Source organism: Zootoca vivipara, chromosome Z1 (assembly GCF_965207765.1).
Source record: "Zootoca vivipara chromosome Z1, rZooViv2.hap1.1, whole genome shotgun sequence".
Classification (NCBI taxonomy): Eukaryota; Metazoa; Chordata; class Lepidosauria; order Squamata; family Lacertidae; genus Zootoca; species Zootoca vivipara.
In genome coordinates this window covers 7,320,265-7,342,967 of record NC_142583.1, presented here as the reverse complement: position 1 = coordinate 7,342,967, position 22,703 = coordinate 7,320,265, and the positions used below count along the sequence as shown (strand labels likewise).

Sequence of the window (22,703 nt, the reverse complement as noted above, 5' to 3'; positions counted from 1 at the left end):
GGCCCCCTGCTGAAAAAGTTTGCTGACCCCTGGTTTATTCCAATTTTCCAGGATGTTTTATCCAAGGCTGCCTGTTGGCTTGTACATCCTTTGATTACTTGGTCCTGAATGGGGTAACTGTGCCCCTGAAGGACCAGGTGCGCAGCCTGGGAGTCATTTTGGACTCACAGCTGTCCATGGAGGCGCAGGTCAATTCTGTGTCCAGGGCAGCTGTCTTATCAGCTCCATCTGGTATGCAGGCTGAGACCCTACTTGCCTGCAGACTGTCTCGCCAGAGTGGTGCATGCTCTGGTTATCTCCTGCTTGGACTACTGCAATGCGCTCTACATGGGGCTACCTTTGAAGGTGACCCGGAAACTACAACTAATCCAGAATGCGGCAACTAGACTGGTGACTGGGAGCAGCTGCTGAGACCACATAACACCGGTCTTGAAAGATCTACATTGGCCCCCAGTACGTTTCTGAGCACAATTCAAAGTGTTAATGCTGACCTTTAAAGCCGTAAACGGCCTCGGTCAGGATACCTGAAGGAGTGTCTCCACCCCCATCGTGGAGGTCCAGCGCTGAGGGCCTTCTGGCGGTTCCCTTGTTGCGAGAAGCCAAGTTGCAGGGAACCAGGCAGAGGGCCTTCTCGGTAGTGGTGCCCGCCCTGTGGAACGCCCTCCCATCAGATGTCAAAGAGAAAAACAGCTACCAGATTTTTAGAAGTCATCTGAAGGCAGCCCTGTTTAGGGAGGCTTTTAATCTTTAATCAATTATTTTATTCTGTTGGAAGCCGCCCAGAGTGGCTGGGGAAACCCAGCCAGATGGGCGGGGTATAAATAATAATAATAATAATAATAATAATAATAATAATAATAATAATAATAAATTATTATTATTATTACATTGCAAAGTATAGGAAGTCATAACCAAGCGATGGTGAGGGGGGAGAGTGGTCCTCATAGAGAATAATAGCCAATGGCAACATTTAGTTTTTACTGGGCATTCAATCTCTGTCCCTATAGCTGCTGTGTAGAGCAGTTAAGACTGTAAACTGGGGAATCAACAGATAAACATTAAAAACCTCCCTACTGAAAATTAATAGATTATTTTATTTTATTTTATGTTGGAAGCCGCCCAGAGTGGCTGGGGAAACCCAGCCAGATGGGCGGGGTATAAATTATTTATTTATTTATTTATTTATTAAACAATTCTTCCCATGTAATATGGGCTTAATAATGGCCTGCCTTACAGGACTGCTGTAGGGTTTACTGAGATAATCTCCACGCATCCCTTGCAGCTTAAAAAACCGCATCTAGCGAATCAAGTGGTGGCAATGGTAATAAAGAATTGGAGATCAGCCTGTTGCTTAGAGACTGCCTCTAGATTTTGGGCATCACTGCCAGAAATTGCCCTAGCATGAAAGAGTGCCTCTATTTCACTCTATTTCGCTCCTGTCATCCAAGTAAAGGTAAAGGGTAAAGGGACCCCTGACCATTAGGTCCAGTCATGACCGACTCTGGGGTTGCGCGCTCATCTCGCATTATTGGCCGAGGGAGCCGGCGTACAGCTTCCAGGTCATGTGGCCAGCATGACTAAGCCGCTTCTGGCGAACGAGAGCAGCACACGGAAACGCCGTTTACCTTCCCGCTGTAGCGGTTCCTATTTATCTACTTGCATTTTGACGTGCTTTCGAACTGCTAGGTTGGCAGGAGCTGGGACCAAGCAACGGGAGCTCACCCCGTCGCAGGGATTCGAACCGCTGACCTTCTGATCAGCAAGCCCTAGGCTCAGTGGTTTAACCCAAGTAAGGGAAGGGAAATGGGCTGAGCAAATTTTAAAATGGAAGAGGAGAAGGGGAATGTGCATTCACATTCACACACACACACACACACACACACACACACCTCTCTCTCTGACTCCAAATCCCTCCATGTAATTTTAAGGAATTCTGTTAAACCGAACAGTGACACCTGGTGGTCAAAAATGCATTCTAAATAAAAACAAAAGCATTCTTAACAGAATGTGAATTATGTGCAAACATGGGCTGAAGTCAATGGGATTTGAGTAACCTAAGGCTGCAGCTCTGAACACACCTAGGACTAAGTCCCATTGAACAAGTGGGATTTGACTGGCTTTTGAGGAGACATTCCGAACTGTGCTGCCTGTATTTACAATCTAGGAGCCCCGAATGGCAAAACGTCAGTGCTTTTTAGTGATGGCACAAGCACTAGCTGACACTAGTGATGTCAGAATTGCGCAGTGGTAACCAAACTTGACCATAAAGAAGGCTGATCGCCGAAGAATTGATGCTTTTGAATTATGGTGCTGGAGGAGACTCTTGAGAGTCCCATGGACTGCAAGAAGATCAAACCTATCCATTCTTAAGGAAATCAGCCCTGAGTGCTCCCTGGAAGGACAGATCGTGAAGCTGAGGCTCCAATACTTGGGCCACCTCATGAGAAGAGAAGACTCCCTGGAAAAGACCCTGATGTTGGGAAAGATTGAGGGCACAAGGAGAAGGGGACGACAGAGGACAACATGGTTGGACAGTGTTCTCGAAGCCACCAACATGAGTTTGACCAAACTGCGGGAGGCAGTGGAAGACAGGAGTGCCTGGCGTGCTCTGGTCCATGGGGTCACGAAGAGTCGGACACGACTAAGAGACTAAACAACAACAAACTTGATATGCGCCCTACCAGAAAACTGACAGTACAACTCAAACAACGTCTGTTCAACAGAACAGATAGGAAACATTCATTTCCCCCCTCTGTTTCCCCTTCCTTGCCAAATACCCCCTTTTCTGCCTTTACGTTCATTAAGGAAAACGACAGCATTTAATTAAGTGCTGTTAAGTCTGGCTAGTTTATAATTTAATTTAATTTAATTTATTACATCTATAGTCTGCCCATCCATAGGTGCCCAGGATGACATGTAACAAGTGATAAAACAATAAAAAAACTTCTTAAACAATTCCATTACAGATGCAGACTCGAGACCTCAACTTAAAAGACTTGTTGGAAGAGCTAAGGCTGTTGATGTCTACTAGATATGGTGGTTATGGAGACAGTATTGGAGACAGTATGCCTCTGAATATTAGTTGCTAGGAAGACTCAGTGGTACTCAGGTCTTGTTTGGGGGCTTCCCATACTCTGCATTTTGTTCTCTCGGTGGCCAACCAGAAAAGGATCCCCTTATGTTCTTATGAAGGGTGGTTTAGAAACATTTATTTATTTACTTTAAAAATACTTGTATACCACAAATACACACGTGCACACACACAAAGTGGTTTGCAGCAATTATATATGCACCACAAAAGCCGCTTTAGATTTTTAAAACAGATTGCAACTATTACACGATTAATAGTTGATGTAATATAATATTGAAATGTTTGAAAGAAGCTCAAGTCTTTAACAAAATCTGCCACCCCATTCATACAGGGGTACAGTGGTACCTTGGTTCTCAAACACCTCGGTACTCAAGCAACTTGGGACCCAAACACTGCAAATCCAGAAGTAAGTGCTCTAGTTTGGGAACTTTTTTCGGAAGCTGAATGTGCTCCGCTTTGAGTGTTACACTGAGGTCTGTCGGTTTTTGCTATTTATTTTGCGTTTTTGTTTTCGCAGCTCTTTTTTGTTTGTTTTTGTGACGGTGTGGAACCCAGTTCAGCTACTGATGGACTGACACCGACAAAAGAAGAATGGCAAGCTAAACATGGAATATGCTGGAATGGCGAAGCTTACAGGGAAACTTAAGGACAGAGACAATAGAGAGTTTTTAAAAGATTGGGAACCGTTTATGAAGTATTTGAAGAAATATTGTAAAGAAGTGGACTCACTAGCAGGGTTTGAGTAAACACTCACAAAAAAAAAAACACAAAAAACACAACCCCCCAAAAAACCCAAATGTAAAAGTTAAGGAGCAATAACCGGGAAAATAATTAACATGTATGATGGGATTTGAAAGATATGGTATAGAAATGATAAGAATATGAGAATATGTTGTCAAAAGATTCTAAAATTAAGGTAAAATAAATTCAGCAGAAGAAACAAGTAATTAAAGAACCAGAAGAGGTGGTTGAGGGAAATCGGAGAAGGGGGGAGTTCCAGATTAATAATAATAATAATAATAATAATAATAATAATAATAATAATAATATTTATACCCCACCCATCTGGCCGGGTTCCCCCAGACACTCTGGGCGGCTTCCAACAAAATATTAAAATACAGAAATCCATCAAACATTAAAAGCTTCCCTAAACAGGGCTGCCTTGAGATGCCTTCTAAAGGTCTGGTAATTGTTGTTCTCTTTGACCTCTGGTGGGAGGGCGTTCCACAGGGCGGGTGCCACTACCGAGAAGGCACTCTGCCTGGTTCCCTGTAACTTGGCTTCTCGTAGCGAGGGAACCGCCAGAAGGCCCTTGGCACTGGACCTCAGAATATATATATATATATATTGAATTGATGATGATTATATGGATATAAAACTGTAAAACTCAAAAAATATATATATATAAAAGGAGAAATTAAGCCAACGTATTTAGCCATTGCCCTTTCTTATGCCGCTTGATTCCCCTTGCCCCGGCCAATATATGAGTAGCAACATGATCCTGTCAGATCCTTCAATATTGCCCACACTGCAGCTCATGAGTGCAAGGGAATCCCAAAACCCAACTCAGAAAGAATCGAGTTCAGAATGGCCAGGTGAAGGAGGTCAGAGCCCTGGGAAGCAATTCCAGTAGGGGTGGCCCGGTCTGTTTTGCAAAACAAGAAGGTATCGCCCTATACAGCCTCTCCCCCTGCTGAAGTCACACTTACTGGGATTTCGTGGTGGCGGCGACATCTGATGAGATCTTGCAAGGTCCCCCCCAGAAGCTGCTGCTCCTTGCTTCTCTGGTGACAGAGGCGGGCCATCTGTTAGGGGTCAGATCTGTCATTCCTGTGGATCTTGCCACCCAATGCAGACTGCTTGATATTGCCTCATTTAGGTAAAGGCCTTCTGGGAAACGATATATAATGAGTTAAAGAAAATGCTTTAAAACACTTTTGTTAAAAAAAAACACCCCAGAAGTCTTTCTGCTGGGTTCAGTAGGTGAAGAGATGACCCCCCCCCCAAAAAAATAGATAAAAGACTATTCATGTATGCTACAACAGCGGCAAGAATCCTTTTAGCCCCAAAATGGAAAAAAAACAAGAAATACCAATGAAAGAAGACTGACAGATGACAATGATGGACTTTGCGGCACTGGCGAAGCTGATGGGAAAAATCCGAAGTATTCCAAATCAAGTATTCCAAAATGACTGGAGTAAATTTATACAATATTTGAAAGATCATTGTAAGCAATTAACAACACTAGTAGTGTTATCTAAAGACTTGAAATGAGAATTATTTCACCTTCCTGTATTTATTTAAATTTTGAGGTGTTTAATAAAGAGTTAGAATCGGAAAATATACAAATACAACCTTTATTACGGTCCATAGACCCATCAGTTTGTCACAAAGCAATACCCAATAAGGACATCCTGCCTTCAGGTTTCAGAAACATTTTGTTCAGACTTATTGGCCTGTCTCACCCACCCAACTCTTTTACCTGGGCTATGAAGGTGCCCTAAAGACCTTAAAGCAAAGACTTTGGGATAATACACACAGTGACCTGAGACTTTGATGACATGCAGTCTGCAGTCCGTTGGCAGTAGGAGTACAATATGGGCATGTTTTTAAGTTAACAGCTTACATTAAAAACCTGACTGTACCAAACTACCGAAGGCTATTCACAAAAGCCAGATTAAACTTTTCCCCCTCTGCAGTGCTGGAGGGTAGGATGAGAGGAGTCCCCTACTAGGAAAGACTGCTCTTGTGCCCAAGACACAGATTCTATAAAACATATTATGCTGCACGGTGTGAAGTTCAAGCAAGCTAGGGCTGAATTGATTTCACCCTTGCTAGCCCCGATCCCAGGAAAATCGGAGGAGTATTATATCAAGTTCCTATTGGAAGACCGGTCAAATGTTAGAACACTACCGTAGCAGTGGCGAAGTTTCTATCGGTGGTTGTAAGAATCAATGATCCCAACTCGATAAGTCTGAAAATATATCAAATGCTGTGATATAAAGGTTAGTTTTGAAAGCCAAGAGGTGGGAGGGAAGGAAGTCAACAGGCTCTAGAGAAGTAAAGTGGATAATAATGATGTGATTATATACGTTTAAATGGAAAAGTAATAAAAATTATTTTAAAAAAGAGATCTTGCCTCATTTAAAAGGCCATTACGGATGTAAGGGGGAGAGATTATAGAGAACCCCCCCTCTCATCAGGAGCAGCCCGTCTCCTAGCAGTCATGAAAGCGCGGGTCTGAAGGGGTGAGTCAGGAGACGGAGAAGGAGTGCCAGGGCTCTGGCAGCATTGGAGAGCCCCTGCTCCACAGGCAGGAAGAGAGAGAGAGGCGGGAAGGGTGGACAGGGAGAAGGCAGACCGTAGACCGTAGGAGGAGAAAGGGGAGGAGATTCACTGTCCCGAGGCTTTTATGTTGGTCAAAGTCGTGAAAAGAGGCAGTGCCGGATTCTGATACGGAATGAGAAGACATGAAACCGACAGCTCACTACACTGTAAATATTGTGCACCAATAAAGACTTTTGAAAGACAAGTATGTGGAAGGTCATTACTCAGTAGTAGTCTTAACAACTCTGACACAGATCTTCGTCAAAACATGTACACCAAATGCAAGTTGAAAGTATGAGTTGGACTAGACCTGCTGGCCTTCCTGCTGATGTCAGCACAGCTCCCCCCCTCCCGGGACTCTGCCCCCACCCCCACTTCAGCATTACCGGGACAGAGGATGTACTGTACCCTGAAAGTTGGTAGGTATTGACCCAGTGTCTTGCGGTCTTCAGGCAATGCTAGGAAAATTGCAAATTGCATACTACTAAATCAAATGCTGCTGCTAACCACCACCACTACAACAAGAGAAACACAGATGATTTAATTTATCTGAAACATATCTTTGGCACTTATTTGGCCAAAAGTTTATGGAGAGGCTGGGTTCCCCACTGATCAAATGTCCAGTTGTGATAATAAGCTACAGTATTTCTTTTCCATATGTTTCTGTGCTGTTGTTAAATTTCACCACTGGGAGTCACTAGTGATCTAAAAGAAGGATTTAAATAAATATATATATATATATAGTTTCCATCTTACCAAAATACAGCAGAGACCTTCTGTTGTTCTAAATCTCTCCTCTTCCCCTTTCCCCCCTTGAAGTACCTCTTGTATGATTAGCAAACAGATGACAAATTTCTCCAGCCGCCTTACGATCCTCACCGTTGTAAAAATGTCCTGTACTAAGCAAGGTGTTTTTTTAAAAAAATTAATATCATTATTTCTTTTAATTATTTGCTATTCTAGTCCTACAGCCCCAGAATGTCAAGAAGGAAAACGACTCGCTGGATGATTTTTGCAAATCTGATTATTTATTAAAGCAGAAACGTACTTTAAAATGCTAGCAATGTGTCTAAATGTTTTTGAATCCAACCCTATACACCTTTTAAAAAATAATCCTTAAGACATGCGAACTGGGCAGATACCCTTCCATCGCATACGCTATTGCCCTCTGAAATAACATCAGTCAACAAAGCCAAACACCCTCTCAAAAGCATTGGTCCGGACTAACTAATCCATATAAATAAAAATGTAAATGTTTGTTTGTTCAGAATCTTAAATCTCTGAAAGTTCTTCACCGATTGCTTTGAAATTTTGACACATTGCATTCGAATACATGCATAAGATTTTGAACAAACGGACATTTACATTTTATTGGATATTATATACTGTAGATGTCACAGCTGTGACATGCTTTATTCGAAAAACATCGCCATCTGTTGGACATCAAAGCAACAATGCTATACGAAATATATTACTCCCAGGATGCCTTGGGGGGGGTGGCGTCCTTCCGGCGTGAGCGGGCAGAGGCTGCTGGGAGCGGTTGGCCGGTGGCTCCTTCTGGGAGGCATCCTGCCCCTTTGCTGCCACCACCTCTCCTCTCCCCGCCACCCTCGCCATGTCCACCTTGGACACCAGCTGCAGCTGGGACCCGCTGGGGGAAGCGGCCAGGCCCTCCCCAAGATGCGCATGGGGGGTGCGAGGGGGAGATAGGGGGGGTCAGGGTGGCGGGTGATGTCACGGGGGAGGAAATGACGTCACGGCGGGGGATCAGAGAGAGAGATGTCGTGATGTCATGCGGCTGGGGTGGGGGACGGGGCCGCTGAGTGTAGGAGGGGCATGGCTTTGGGGAGGATGAATGGGGTGGGGTTTCCCCATGGTTTATTTTGGGGTGGGTGGGGTGGGTGGGTTTTCCAGAACACATGTGGGTGGGGGAGTCTGCAAAATGAAGGGGGACTCTGAATGTGGGGGGGGCGCTCTCTGCTTTCAATGGAAGCCTGGTATGTGTGTCTTTTCTATCAACAAAGCTCAGGGCCAATCTTTGGAATTGTACGGTTTACATCTAGACATGGGTTACTTCTCACATGGATAATTCTATGTTGCGTGTTCTAGAGTCAGCAAACCAGACAATCTCTGTATCTCCACAGACAATGGAACAACAGAAAATATTGTATACCCCCAACCATTGTGAAATTAAACATATTAGAAACGCGCACTTTCTCTTTTCTTTCTTTTCCATTTAACAGACTGAGCCACAGCAACGCGTGGCCGGGTACAGCTAGTGTGTGTGTATATATATATATATATATATATATATATATATATATATATATGTGTGTGTGTGTGTGTGTGTGTGTGTGTGTGTGTGTGTTGGCAACCACAGCATGAATTGGTGGGCCAAACATTGTGGGTTATGTATCTTGTTTGCCCTTAACTATTTCCAGGCACAAGGGAGTTTCATTTTTCACTGCAATGTGGAAGCTCATCTGTTCACTCCTGCACTGAGATCAGAGCGGAGGTCCTCTTCGCATAATAAATCACAAGGCGCACACAAAATTGAATGGGAATGCCCATCAACTTTGGGGGAGCCCAGCCCCCTTAAATATTTTATTAGGGGATCCGAAGGAGTTAGCTCCTTTACCCCATGGCATGAAATTTGTTAAGGATAAATAAAGATATGTTGCTACCTGCTACTCATTTAAGTACACGTCTAGTATGGCCCTTGGTCATCATTGAGTCAACAGAGAATGTATTTAAAGAAATACATAACAGACAAGCATTATAGATCCACAGCCACCTAATTCTGATCAAACATGCAATACAAGCTTGTCTGGGTTCTGAGATCTGGGGGGGGGCACTACTCTCAGTCCCACCACTCTCACTGGCATGCTTGGTAGGGATGAAGAAGAGGGCCTTCTTGGTGGTGGCTACTCCCAGATTTTTTAATTTTCTCCCTCAAGAAGCTAGACTGGCTCCTTCCTTGTCCTTCTGCCAGCAGGTGACTTTCTTTCAAAAGTTCCAACAGGCTTTTGGAAAGGGCTGGTGCTGTGCTGTTTTTCTGTCAATTATGTTTTTAATACATTTTTAAATGCAAACGTTTTCCCAATTCAGTTTTGTGTGTGTGTGTGCAGGATATAAGGACCAGAAGCAGAAAGTGATAAATCACACAGAATAGATTGTTCAAGTGTGTGTTGCTCAGCCACAAATGATTTGTCAGTTTACACATATATACATTTTTTGTTGCGGAATTAAGAATGTGAAAGACATCAGGTGTCTGTGCCATTTTGCAAAATGGGAAACAATGAAGGTGAGACAATTAGCCAAAATCTATGAGTTAATCCATAGCCTCTCTTTCTCTTTGCTGATACAGAACAGCATCTGTTTGTGCCATGGTGCGCTGACATTTCTGACTTACTCAAAACTTCTCTTACAATTTATTTTGCTTTATTTAAAAAGGCTTGTACAGTGGTACCTCCGGTTAGGAACTTAATTACTCCTGGAGGTCCATTCTTAGCCCGAAACTGTTCTTAACCTGAGGCACACTTTTGCTAATGGGGCCTCCCGCTGCCGTTACGCCGCCGGCGCATGATTTCCATTTTCACCCTGGGGCAAAGTTCTAGACCCAAGGTACTACTTCTGGGTTAGCGGAGTCTGTAACCCGAAGCGTTCGTAAGAAGGACGGTACGTAACCCGAGGTTCCACTGTATACCACTCTCGATCTGGATGATCCTAGGGCTGTTTGCAACAAATTAAAAGATACAATACAGACCAAAGATAACAAAGCTTTCTTTCCCTAGAAAAACAGGTGCCAGTACACACCATCAAGTTGTTACAGTAAGTGCCACAAAAAGAGGCGTCGGTACTGCGTACCCTTGAGTACTCCCAGAAACACTGGATAATAGCAGCAGCTACAAAACAGTATAGTAATTAAAAACAGCAGGCTGGATTATTAAACTAATATATATACTAATATATATACTAATATATTAGTTGGTGCTGGAGGAGACTCTTGAGAGTCCCATGGACTGCTAGAAGATCAAATCTATCCATTCTGAGGGAAATCAGCCCTGAGTGCTCACTGGAAGGACAGATCCTGAAGCTGAGGCTCTAATACTTGGGCCACCTCATGAGAAGAGAAGACTCCCTGGAAAAGACCCTGATGTTGGGAAAGATGGAGGGCACTAGGAGAAAGGGGACGACAGAGGACGAGATGGTTGGACAGTGTTCTCGAAGCTACGAACACGAGTTTGACCAAACTGCGGGAGGCAGTGCAAGACAGGAGTGCCTGGCGTGCTATGGTCCATGGGGTCACAAAGAGTCGGACACGACTAAACGACTAAACAACAACAATATATTAGTACACACACACACACACACACACACACACACACACACACACCCTAAGAGTTGCTTAGTGGCAAAAAAGGAAAGCAAAGTAGAGACCAGGCAAGCTTCACTGGGTGAGGAATTCCATAATTAAGGCAACACATTCAAATAGGTTCTCAGTTTTCTTCCTATGGCAGAAGCACCCATGGAAAGCATTGGCAGAGGGCAAGTAGATTGATATGTGAGCAGGCATTCCTGGATCCTGAACTATTTACAGATAAGCACCAGTACCTGTAACTGTACTCAGGAACTGGCAACCGCTGAAGCCCTTTCAGAAACGATCAAGTACGTTCTCAGCTTAAATGTTCAGCAGCCACATTCTGAACAGCTGCAGTTTCTGGACTTTCTAGAGCAGCACTTCGTATGATACAGGAGGTTACTGAAACATGAAGGGCCGATGCCAAGCTTACTGGGTGGGCAGCAGCGTCAGAGAATTCCGGACTCCTGGATTATCTCAGTGCAAAAGGGTGCCGGTAAGATAAAGAGATCACAGCATCCACCTCTGGGCTCAGCCACCTCACGTGCAGATGCTGGTCCTGAGAATATCCATCACTGTGGTTAGCCTCTTTCTAGGAGCAGCTGCACTTGGCGTACCAATTTATACAAAGTACTTTGTGCTGTTGGCTCTTCACCCATCAACATTTCTCTTACCTTTGCTTTTTATATTGTAAGAAGCAATCTCTCTCTCTCTCTCTCTCTCTCTCTCTCTCTCTCTCTCTCTCTCTCTCTCTCTCTCTCTCACTCACACACACACTTCCCATTTGTGCTTTGCTGTACACTCTTGCCATTCTTGCCTTCGGTTCTCTATATTGGACAAACAGGCCAAACCCTACGCCAAAGGATAAATGGACATAAATCTGACATCAGGAACCACAAGACAGAGAAACCAGTAGGAGAACACTCCCAGGACATTCTATACAAGATCTCAAAGCAGCTGTTTTATTACAGAAAAATTTCAGAAACAGACTGGAAAGAGAAGTTGCTGAATTGGAAGTTGCTGAATTGGAACTCATTACCAAGCTTAAAACCATGGAACCACCTGGGATGAACAAAGACATTGGATTCTTATCTCATTATGCATGATCAAGCTTTCTTTAGCGCCTCAGCCCTTGCTTTCTCCCCGCAGGACCAATTGCAGTCATCAGCAGTCGTTAACAGCCATCAACAGGTTTACCACTCCTACGAGCCCATCACCCATTCCCACCCACCCCCACCCTCTGTTATATACATAAGGGTCTGGCTCTTCTGTTTCAAGTGTATCTGACGAAGTGTGCATGCACACAAAAGCTCATACCAAAATAAAAACTTAGTTGGTCTTTAAGGTGCTACTGAAGGAATTTTTTTATTTTACTCTTGCCACAGACACTGGGATTTTTTTTTTATAAAGAAGATGTTCTTACCTCCTCCATTTCCCCCCCCCCATCTTTGACTTCTATCCACAATTTGTGACTCAAAAATTCTAAGCAATTCCTTAAATCTGCACTGTGGATCCATTACTTTGCAATGTGTTAGCAACAGCTGTTGAACAATTGTGCCAGCTCTCAAGCAAACACATAACAATAGGACTGGGACAAATCAGGGTATGAGATAGCCGTCTTAGAAGAGGCACTCCCTAAGTTGCGTGGCATGCTTATTGCAGGCACATTTTAAAACATTTTAACATTATTATTTTTAAGTCAAAATATTTGCAATAAAAGCTTCCCCCCCAATGACCTTTTCTTTCTTGGCTTCACTTTTGCTGCTTTTCTTGGGATAGCTCCAATGACATCAGAATCCTAGAAAGGACAGAGATGTTTTATTAAGATGGCAGCGTCTTCTGCAAGATCTTGTCAGCCTCTCTGTGATACCAGAATCATAGTCTTCCATGCAGCAGGAGACTTGCAAAACTGGGAATTTTTTTAAAAACCCTGTGATAATCCCAGTAGAATATGAATTACTGGGGTGTATGCTTGAAAAAGAAGAGTTTGGATTGGATTTCCCGCTTTATCACTACCCTAAGGAGTCTGAAAGCGGCTAACAATCTCCTTTTCCCTTCCTCCCCCACAACAAACACTCTGTGAGGTGAGTGGGGCTGAGAGACTTCAGAGAAGTGTGACTAGCCCAAGGTCACCCAGCAGCTGCATGTGGAGGAGCAAAGACGCGAACCCGGTCCCCCAGATTACAAGTCTACCGATCTTAACCACTACACCACACTGGCTTGATGATGTTTCTCCAAGTTTAATAACTGTGTCTTTACTAGGCAGCCCCCAATTTCCTTCAAAACTGCAAATACTCCAGCAGAATTATCCAGTTTGACCATGAATTACTAACATGATCTTTGCTCGAGTAAGAACCCACATAAGGAGGTCTTCCACCATAGCCTTACTAAATGGAGATAATAGTAAAGTAAAGATGTTTATTCGGCTTTACGCCCATCATAAAACACAACACAACAAAACAAATCAAATAAAAACCACGGACTTGTACAAACCACAGATAATATAACACAATTCACAGCTCACAAGGACAAATATTAACAATTCAAAAAACATAGAATGGAGATAATAATTTCTGTTGGTCTACAAAACAGAACATAAAACTGCAGGATTAGGATCCATGTTCTAACAGGCAAGTGAAATGGAACTTTATTTGGTTGAATTGTTTTATAACCCTTGCAGTCCATGCCAATGTCCTGCCCAACAATGATGATTGTAACAACACTATTAATGAAGCAAAACTAGTAAAGAAACAAAATGGCAGACTTCAGAGCAGATGTATTTTTACTCAGGACAGAAGACCCAATACATTCAATGGGGTTTACTCTGTAGTAAGTGGGTTGAGGCAGGGGCTGCCCAAGACATTTTGGCACCTAAGGCAAGCCACTAAGTGGTGCCCCCCTCCCACTCAGGGGAGTGAAGATCTATGTCAAAGGAGGAATAAATATCTATATTGGGATCTGCTGCCGCTCATCTGGTGTCATGGGTGGACCAGCCCTGGATTGAGGACTGTGGCTTAAGAAGGGCCAGAATGGTCAGCCATGACACATAGACCATGATACATATCTGTAAGGGGAAAGGCTTATAGGGAACAGCCCCCCCCCCTCATCAGATCGAGTTCCTCTCAGAGCAGTAAGTCCAGTAGCAGATCAGATCACAGGAGTCAGGAAGCAGAGAAGAGGGAGGGACAAGGCTCTAGCAGCGTCAACACTGAGTAGAGAGGGAGGCAGAGGGGGAGGAAATGAAGGGAAAGCAGTCAGAAGGACGGCCCTTCCCCCCGCCACCTGAATTGAGGCGAACGGCACCCCATAGGACAAGGGGAAGGCGCTTTGGAGTTCCCAAGCTGTTATGTTGGGCGTGAAACAGAAAGAAGCCATTGCGAGGTTCTGACTCAGACTAAGCAGACATGTTTTCCATAGACTTTGCACTGTAAATAGAATGCACAATAAAAAAAACACCTTAAAGACAAGCAGGTGTGGAGCGTTGTTACTCAAGAGTAGCTGCAAGAAGCTCTGACAATATCATTTCATCCAAGGTCTGAAAGCTCTTGCAGAATTCCAGAATCATAATCTCTTTCAAACCCTCATGAGGCTCAGCAGCGACAGTTGTTGTTTTCTTGATATTATAAGATATGGGGGAGAGGATTTTATTTGAGGGAGCAGGGAAGAGAGAGGAGAAACACTAGATTGGCTTCTCTCCAACTTTCAGTTATCTGGACAAGCAGAAATAGATGCCTCTTTCTCAGCACATCTCACTCGCAAGCTTCTCAAGGCATCCCCTTGGCTCCAATTGGTGGCAGAATGCTGAGCTATAGAGACCTTTGGTCCAATACAAGGTCATAATGCTTGTGAAATGGCCTGCCTCCTCTCGTCTCCTCATACCTGCAGATGAGCAACTTCTAACACAAACAGGCCATTTTGATCTCATTTCGCTGTGTGCACATTTGACAAATTAGCTTCCACACATTCCTGCTTAAAGGTCTTGAGAGAATATCTCCTCCAATCCTGGCGAGTGCCGAACAGTGGAAAACAAATGTTGGTACTTACCGTGATAAGGTCCCTCTCCGTAAGGGAAAATTTGATCCTGTGTGGGGCTCTCACCACTGGCAGGAAGTAACCCCCCTTTTTTGAGGGGGGATATACCTGGGGCAGCGACAACCCCGTTATCTCCAATTCAATTTGTGCTTAAGCAAGTAACCATATAGACAGGAATAAACAACCATCAGAATAGAAAGCAAGGAAACCAGCTAGTTAGGAGCAGGAAATTCAGTGGTCCCTGTGGGACATGCCTGCCATAGTCCTGTGTTGCCAGCCACGGCAGAGCTCAGTGGAGGGAGAAGTCAGCCAACCAGCCAAGTCTTGGGGGGGGGGAGTTCTTGCTTGGAGGCAGAGTCTGTATACAAGGTCCACTCCAGTCCTAAGGTCAGGAATATTTCAGTTCACGTAGTCAGATGATCTGGTGGTCAAGAAAGCTGAGGATCCAAGGTCACAAGAAGCCGCAAGGTCTGGTCGGGAACGATGAATATTGTTTCCAGTAAGCGACTGGAGCTGGAAACCCTGCTTAAGAAACCCTGGAGCCAGCCGGTTCTCATCAGGAGCAAGAAGGCTGATCAGCAGCAGGTGGAGTCACTTCTCCTTCTGCTCCTTCAGGCTGCTGCTCAGCAGGTGAAGCCGACTCGTGGCCCATGATGACTACTAATGGGATGTGTGATTCCCAACGGCGCACCCCCTAGGACTCCCTCATACCACTTGGTGATGCAGGCCCTGATCCCACCTGCCAATGATGCTGGGGATCTGGATTCCGTTGGCTCTGGATTGGAGGGGAAGCATAAGGAAACATCCTGGACTCCAATGGGCATCTGTGGGAGATCTTGATGGTCCTGCACACATGCAGAGTGTGTCGTTCTTTTCTCCTGTCCGACTTGGACTTGGGGTGGGGGGTGGGGAGGCTCTTGAGTCCTGTGGAAGATGGAATTGCCCTTAGGCATGAAGTTGGGGGTCTGATCACAATGTGTTAGTGTTATGCACTAAGCTTGGATCCTAGAACAATAGGCAAGTATGATCCTAGAATGCAACAATGGATTGGCTTGCAGGAGAAGACCAATCAGGCTCCAGGAAGAAGTTAATCACCCCATTAGGCTGGTAGGGTAGTAGAATGCAACAACTGATTGGCCTGCAGGAAAAGACCAATCAGGATCCAGGAGGGAAGCAGAATCAGCCACTCAGACGGGACTCATTGTGTAAATAATGTATATAAAAGCCTGAGGTTTGGGGGGCATTTCATTCACTGTTTTACAAGCTGCAATAAAGAGCATGAAGCCACTACAGGACTCCCGAGTATATTTCAGGCAGGATCCTTCTGAATGATACAGGACTCCTTGCAGATGGAAAGGGTCACAATCTCTGATACTTGTCTTGAGCCTTCCAACTCACGAACTTCAGGGAACCGTATGTAGAGGCTCAAGGGGAGAAGCTGTGAGAGCCTTCAGCACCATCCATTCCCAAAAACAACTCTCCTCTGGAGGAAAGCCCTTTCTGCCAATTGAAGCCTCTTTCCAAGCCCCCCACCCCCGCCAAGAACACCCAGAAGCCTTGCAAGAGGTGGAACTGGGGATAAAGAGATTGTCCCTGCCCCAGGTATATTCTCCAAAAAATGTTGCTTTCTCTTGCCAGTGGTGAGATGGGCAGTGACAACCCACACAGGATCACATTTCTCCCCTACACGAGAACGGGTTGCTTTCCTTTGATATTGGGGGGCTCTCAAAATGACATGATGAGGAACAAATGGAAGTTGGGGTGTGATGATAAAGATCACCCACCAAGCCATCACCACTGATGGGAGGAGAAGGTGTGGGACAGCAGTAGCTGAAGGAAAACACTGCGTAGATTTATTTATTAAAGGTTTTCTTGATTTACAGAAATCTATGCAGTGTGTCTCGTAATATTTTTACAAATCGGTTTCATTTGTTGAGACATTGGGAAGAAAGAGGGGAACAGAAATAGGTGGGGGGAGATGGGGGGGTCAGGTGACGATGTTTCTATTTTACTTAATATATGGGGGGGGGGGTTGTCAGCGTCGCTTGTGCAGGTTCTCTGTTGTTCCCTTGTGTTCCTTTGGTGGTGAGAGAGGTTGGGGTTGGCTTAGGGTGTGGTTGTTTATTTGTGGTTGGCTGTAGTGGTTTTTGTTTCGTGTGCGAGTGAGTTGGGTGGGTGTTTTGGATCAGGTTAGCCATATTGATTTGTATGCTGGTCGTGGATTTTTGTCATTGTCTTGTTGGGCTGTGTATGTGATAAAGGGGAACCATACTGGGGTTAAGTCGTCGTCGTCTTCTATTTGTCCCCGTGTCAGTTTCAGCTTATTGGTTAATTTTTCTAGTAGAGCTGTTTCCCATACTATTTGGTACCATTGATCCATGCTTACTCCTGACAGGTCTTTCCAGTGTCTGGTTATGGTGCTTCTGGTTGTGGAGAGGAAGTGGGTTATGAGTTCCTTGTAGTGTACTTGGGCATTATTGTCTTGGAAAATGTTTAGTAAGGCCAATTCTGGGGTCATTTCTAATGTTTGCTTGGTTATTTTACTTATTTCCTGTATGGTTGTTGTCCAGAACAGTTGAATTTTGGGGCACTCCCACCACATGTGGAAATATGTGCCTGTTGAGGTGCAGCCTCTCCAGCATTTTGGTGAGGTTCCTGGGTGTATTGGCGCTAGTTTTCTTGGTACCACCTGTAGGTGATTTTCAGAGTGAGTTCTTTCCTTTTTGTTGATATGGTTAAAACACTGTGTAGATGATGAATTAAAGGTGCCACCACAAGGGTTTCACAATTCACATTAACATGAGGGCCCTTGGTTCCACTGAAGTCATCATAGGATCAGATTGTAAATATTTTCTTTTTGGCTGGGATGGTAGTGATGATTTCACTTCAATTTGTTACCTGCCCTTCACCCTAAGCTCCCAGGGCGTGTTAATGGAATTTAAAATACAACATTAAAAACAGTTTGTAAAAACTTGCAATTACACACAAAAAAGTCTTGTTGGGATCAAGTAAGCTAAAAATTTAATGCAGAAATGAAAAAGAGACAACAAAGAAATAAGTTCTTCAGTCAAATCAGTCTACTGCAACGTCATGTAAAAGGACATAAGATGAGCACATATATTTCTTTTCCTCCATGGCTGAAGAGCAAACATTTTTTTAAATAAAGGAGAGCAACCCTTCCCCCCCAAAAAGTATATTTTTAATAATGTGTGGTATATTTATCTGTAGTCAAATCAGATGCATAATGGACGCCTACACTTTAATTCTGGTAGATTTGGGGTGCTAGGAATGAAAACACGAAACAAAATGAAAAAGAATCTTAGTTTCCAATTAAAGCAACACAACACTGCGGTTGCATTTTGCAAAGCAGAATGGCAAAATTTCACAAATAAATAAATAAATCTCCAAATGCTACCTTTTCTGGGGCATTGAGATTTATGCACTTTAATTGTTGGTATATTTTCTTGATAACGTGAGACTAGTCCTATGTCACAAGGGAAATGGTATCTTACTGCCCCACCCCCATCCTCATTTACAATGATTATGTTATCAGCCTAGCCAGGCAAAAGGGTGGAGCAACTATAATTTCAAAGCAGGATTAGGTTGAAATAACGAGGTCACCAAGTGTGGTTGCCAAGGCAACGTCACATCTAAGAATATGGGATGCTTCTAGGAGAGGATGCAAGACTGGAGTCTCACAAAAGAAATCCACATCTTTCTTCAATTAAAAATGCTTCGTTGCTTTTAAATACATTCTGGGGTTTGTTTGTTTTTACAGTCCTATCTGGCTCAACAAAAAATAAAAATAAAAATAGTAATAATATAAAAAAGTACAAATTAAGTGGCATATCCTGCACTGATAATGTGTTATTTTCCTGATGCAGCCATACGAAGGCCCTGTTAGGCTGTCCTCCATCTAAACAACTGAGCCTCTAGATTTGTCAATTGCAAGGTCGGCAGTTCGAATCCCTGCGACAGGGTGAGCTCCCATTGCTCTGCCCCAGCTCCCATCAACCTGGCAGTTGGAAAGCACACCAGCGCAAGTAGATGAATAGGTACTATTGCAGCAGGAAGGTAAACAGCATTTCTGTGGGCTCTGGCACTCGTCATGGTGTCCCGTTGCATCAGAAGTGGTTTAGTCCTGCTGGCCACATGACCCGGAAAAGCTGCATGCATACAAAATGCTGGTTCCCTCCCCCTCGGCTGCACCCCATAGTTGAATTCTTCCAGGGGTCCTTTACTTTTACCTTTACCGTCTGATTAGATGTATGTATATACTTATTGTAAACAATTAAAATTATTAATGGGATTGGAATAACACTTGTAGTTTAAGGTCAAATTTTGGTTATAATGGGGATTTAATAGATTTGGACTAATGGACCAAATATAATAATAGCTCCCGTCAACCTAGCAGTTCGAAAGCACCTCAAAATGCAAGTAGATAAATAGGAACCGCTACAGCGGGAAGGTAAACGGTGTTTCCGTGTGCTGCTCTGGTTCGCCAGAAGCGGCTTTGTCATGCTGGCCACATGACCTGGAAGCTATACGCCGGCTCCCTTGGCCAATAATGCGAGATGAGCGCGCAACCCCAGAGTCGGTCACGACTGGACCTAATGGTCAGGGGTCCCTTTACCTTTTAATGGACAAAATGCACAAGGAAAAGGTTAATCTAAGGACCCACAAAGGTAAGGAGGGAAGTCTAGGAGATTCTTTGGAATTCTCATTCTATGTTGGTTGTTTGATAATTGTTTGTAAATTTCAAAATTTGAAAAAACTACGGTAAATAATTTTTTAAATAAAAAAATAGATGTATATGCTTACAAGGATTGTTGAGAGTTAACCTGCCTAGTGCACAGAATCATTCATTTTAGCCTTGACTTACAATCAATCCTTGTTGTGCCTTGACTTTTAAAAAAACTACTGAAATGCAAGTTTCTCATTCGCTCTTAACCATCAAAGCCCATGACACCTTTGGTAAAGGCTGTTCTCCAATTGGAGCGCTCGCAGGCAAGTGTTTCCCAATTGTTGATGTTTATACTACATTTTTAAAAGATTTGCCTTGAGGCAGCCTTTAAACCTCTTTTGTTGACCACCAGCATTACACTTTCCATTTTTAAGTTCGAAATTGAGTAGTTGCTTTGGAAGACGATAACCAGGCACCTACACAACATGACCAGTCCAACGAAGTTGATGTTGAAGAATCATTGCTTTGACACTGGTGATCTTTGCTTCATCCAGTACACTGATATTAGTTCGCCTGTCTTCCCAAGTGATGTGTAAATTTTTTCGGAGACACCGTTGATGGAATCGTTCGAGGAGTTGGAGATGGCGTTTTTAAATGGTCCATGTTCCACAAGCATGAAGTAAGGTTGGTAGAAGGCATCTTAAGGCAGCCCTGTTTAGGGAAGCTTTTAATGTTTGATGGATTTCTGTATTTTAATGTTTTGTTGGAAGCCGCCCAGAGTGGCTGGGGGAACCCGGCCAGATGGGCAGGGTATAAATAATAAATTATTATTATAATATTATTATTACAATAGCTTCAGAAACAAGCATTTTGGTTTCCCTGCAAATGTCCCAGCCCTCAAACACTCTGCACTTCAATAGGGAGAAAGCCGCACTCGCAGAGCTTAGGAGATGCTGAATTTCGGCATCAATGTCTTCCCTTGTGGAAATATAACTGCCCAGGTAGGAGAAGTGATCAATATTTTCCAACGTTACACCACTGATTTGGATTTGTCCAGTCCAAAGTTCTACCACTGTGTTCTGCACAACATATGGACTGTCTCTGAGATACAGCATCACATCTGGCAGTTTTTGGACTTCAGCAGCTTGTTCAACAAACTTTTTCTTAACAGGTGATCTCTTTGATCTGACCTGCTCATTGGTGCGCCATTCAACAAACCCATTTGTTGTTTCCCTAAAATATATATTTGGGAAAGGAAGTGGCCATTGTCATAACTAACTCAGCAAGGCTTCCACGCCACTCTTGAGAAGAACCTCTGAAATTTTGTCAAGTTCATTTCGAAATAAGCAGAGTGCTTATTATTTAACTTCTTGCTCTTACAGAAACACAGGCAAATAATACTGATTTCTAAGGCTGAGAAGAATACTTAATTCTCCTCCCCCTACTTTTTAAAGCAGAAATTTATGGGAAAGCTATTATGAATCTCTGGAGTCCTGTAAGGCTTTATTAGGAAAAGGACTGTTTTATAACACTGAAGATTTCCTATGAAATCTTTCTCTTTGCAAATGGTTTAGCCTTGATTTAGTTTATGCCCATGTAACATTATGTGTCACGGAGTCGCCTCAGCATCTCTTAGCAAGGCATGTTTCATATTGAGCAGCTGGAACATTTGAACTGGCTCTGGCTCAACCTCTGTATTCCCTTTCCTTTTAAGTGACAAATGTGTCAGTCAACGGAATGAAATGATGAGGGAGATCTTGAAGATTGTTCCATCTCCATTGCCTAAAACATAGGGCTTCTTTCGAAGGAAATCCCACCCGTGACACCATACAGCTCATCTGTCTAAATGTGTGCTGCATTCGTACCTTGGGTATAATAAAAGGTTTCAAGGAAAATGAAATGTACATTTCAAGTGGGCATATTGCCATCGAAGCAGATGGGCATGTTTGGAAGGCAATTGGGAGAGGTTTGCTCCTCAGGGGTGGAATTCAGCCTAGTATTTTAAACATTATGAAACATAAATGGGTAGATAACATTGTGACATAGAGAAGCTGTCTTGATGTACACATCCACAGAACCATATAGGTGTCTTGAGATGGAACTGATTAGGGAAACATGGCTATAATAAGGAAATACTGTTTCTTTCCAGGAATTTACCATTACAGCTTTCTCCATCTTGACCCTGTTTGCTTCTCAGCTAGGGCTTGTTCCCACCAGAACAAAATTTTCCCATCCCAGTATTTTCCCAAATCTTTCTCTCTTTAAAAGTTGTTTTTTTAAAAAAATTAAAATAAAATAAATCCTGGTTGCTCCAGACTTTTCTAGGATTGAAAAAAAACCCCTGCATTTAAATGGTGGGAGAACACTGGGATGAGGAGAATTTCCTGCAGCTGCCTCTACATTAATGTCAGGCCAGACCACTGTAAATCAATATTATGCCCCGAGAGTAGCGTTTCAGTTGGTCCAATTGTCTATTCTTGGCTTATGGTTTCGTCCTCAAAATGCCACCTCTGGTTGCTGCAAGAGCTATGCAGAAAATTCTGAGGGGTTGAACATTTTTCAAGTATACAGTTTTTAAATATATATTTTATAGATTCCCTTGATAAAGAAATGTGTCGGGAACATTGGGCTGATGTCCTTTCTTGCATCTGGCTCTTTTTCTGAGGTTGCTTGTGGTCCTCTCTTCTTTGCACTGCAGCAGCAGCAGAAAAACTTCCCTTTGGCCTATTTGCATTCACTTGACTGTCTATTTGTGTTCAATATGTGCAGTTTCCTGACATTCTGGTGCCAGGTTAAACCTGTTTGTCCAGGGGTCCCCTCACTCTCTGATCGCTGTCTTTGGTTGTTATTTTCGTTGCAAGGTTTGGTTAGTCTCTTCAGTTAATTTTAGGTATGTTTTATAGGCAAACTCGGCCCTCCAGATGTTTTGGGACTACAACTCCCATTATCCCTAGCTAACAGGACCAGTGGTCAGGGATGATGGGAGTTGTAGTCCCAAAACATCTGGAGGGCCGAGTTTGTCTATGCCTGTTTTATCTGCTCTGTTTCTTAGCTTGCTTTTAATTTAATCAATTTGTATCACGCCCTGAGTTTCTAAGATGAAAGGTGAGATAATAGTAAATAAACGATTTGAGGCCAGAATACGTTTTTTTTTAATAGTATGAGAAAATATTTTAGGCGACTGGTCTTTATATTGCTCCGTATGCATT

The 22,703-nt window shown here is 43.4% G+C and overlaps 1 long non-coding RNA gene across 1 annotated transcript in view; it reads right to left on the bottom strand.

Annotated features, from left to right (window-relative positions):
* LOC148687275 (uncharacterized) overlaps positions 1-22,703 on the bottom strand; it is a 337,005-nt gene that overhangs the window by 171,692 nt on the left and 142,610 nt on the right. The window lies entirely within an intron of this gene.